This window comes from Mandrillus leucophaeus, unplaced genomic scaffold, assembly GCF_000951045.1.
Source record: "Mandrillus leucophaeus isolate KB7577 unplaced genomic scaffold, Mleu.le_1.0 Scaffold25, whole genome shotgun sequence".
Taxonomy (NCBI): Eukaryota; Metazoa; Chordata; class Mammalia; order Primates; family Cercopithecidae; genus Mandrillus; species Mandrillus leucophaeus.
The window spans coordinates 5,580,420-5,582,285 of record NW_012102587.1 but is presented as its reverse complement, the minus strand read 5'-3'; positions in this window follow the sequence as shown (position 1 = coordinate 5,582,285).

Here is a 1,866-nt window from a genome sequence, read left to right as displayed (position 1 = left end):
GACGCTCTGTGACTGCTGGGCATAGCCCTTCATCGGCCGCGGAGTTTCTGTTTTCACCGTTTTGCCATACCAACGGACCTGCAGGAGAGTAGCCCAGGCAGAATCCAGCAGTTCTTTTGAGCCACCCCAGCAGAGATGCCACACAGACCAGTGAAACCACCTTGGCAGCTCCAGCACCTGTTGAGCTGCCCAGCCACCACCACATGGGGCAGAGATGAGCTGCCAAGCCTGTCTACTACGTTTTGGGGTGGTGGAGGAGTGGGCAGTGCCAAATCCCCAGAAGCAGCTCAATGAGTATTTATCTGTTTTCATTTCAGCCAGCAGAGGGTCCTCAAGGTAACACCTTCCAGTGGCTCCCCCACCTCTCTCAGAGCTCTGGCCAGGGCCCACAAGGCCCTCCATCTTACCCCTTTCCTCTCTGTCACCTCTTCCTTCTCTTCCTCTTGCCTCCTCACTTCTAGCCAAAAGGCCTTCCTTCAACAGACAGACCTGTCCCCTTGCAGGGCCTTTTGCCCTTGCTCTTCCCTTTGGTCCTCCCCAGACGGCCACAGGGTTCCTCCCACACTTCTTGTAGGTCTTCACTCAAATGCTACCTTCCTTTTTTTTTTTTTTTGAGACTGAGTCTGGCTCTGTCGCCAGGCTGGAGTGCAGTGGCGTCATCTGGACTCACTGCAACCTCCGCCTCCTGGGTTCAAGCGACTCTCCTGCCTCAGCCTCCTGAGTAGCTGGGACTACAGGCCCATGCCACCACGCCAGGCTAATTTTTGTATTTTTAGTAGAGGCAGGGTTTCACAATGTTGGCCAGGCTGGTCTCGATCTCCTGACCTCGTGATCCGCCCGCCTCGGCCGCCCAAAGTGTTCGGATTACAGGCGTGAGCCACCGCGCCCAGCCAAATGCCACCTTCTTATTGAGACCTCCTGTCTGTGTAAAATCGCAAACCCTCACTCCCTGTCCTTATTCCCTACTTCTACTTTTCTCTTTAGCATTTACCAATGTCTAACAGTATTTAATTTCACTAATTTATCTCGTTTATTTTCTGTCTCGTTTATATTCCTGCTATAATATAAACTCCAGGAAGGATTTTTGCCTGTCTTGGTTGTCTGTCGTATCTCGTGTCTAGAACACAGAACCCGTAGTAGGCACTTCAATAAATTACCTGTAGAATGAATGGACTGAATGTCACCTTGTTGGAGAGTACCCCGCCACCACCAGTCTGTTAAGCAGTAATCTTTTATTTCTCTTTCCCAGTTTTATTTTTCTTTGTTTATACTTAATCACCTTTGACACCTATTTGTTTACTGTTTCTCTCCCCAGTAGAGTGAAAGTTACTTTAATAGCAGAGATTTAAATGTATTTTAATCCCTACAAAAAAGAAAAAGGGAGGAAATACATGACAAGCTCTCAGTAAGTATTTGCGAAGCAATTAATCTCTTGAACGAAGATCCAGCAGTCAGCTCCACCAGCCTCCTTCGTGATAGGACTAACTTGGGGTCTGTCTGCGGGCGAGCACCTCCTCCGCGGGCGGAGGGCCGCAGCGAGAGCTGGGTTTCGGCAGCGCCCCATTAAACCAGCCGCGGACGCCCGGCTGCAGGCGGTAGTTCCAGCCCGGCCCGGCCTGGCGTCGCCGGTTTTTCTCCAGTCGCCCTGCCAGCCGGTTTCCGGGGCGGTGTCATCGCCCGTTTAAGAGCGGAGCGCTCCGCCCTGGGGGCGGAGCTGGGAGGGAGCTTTAAGGGGCGGACGGGCGGGAGGTCGGGGTCCTGCGGGGATTAGAGCCGGTGGGCTCGCTGTGGGCGCCATTTCTCGGCGTCTACCGAGGAGTCGCCCCTTCCTCAGCCTTGCTCGGCTCTTCTCCCCTCTGGTCGCCG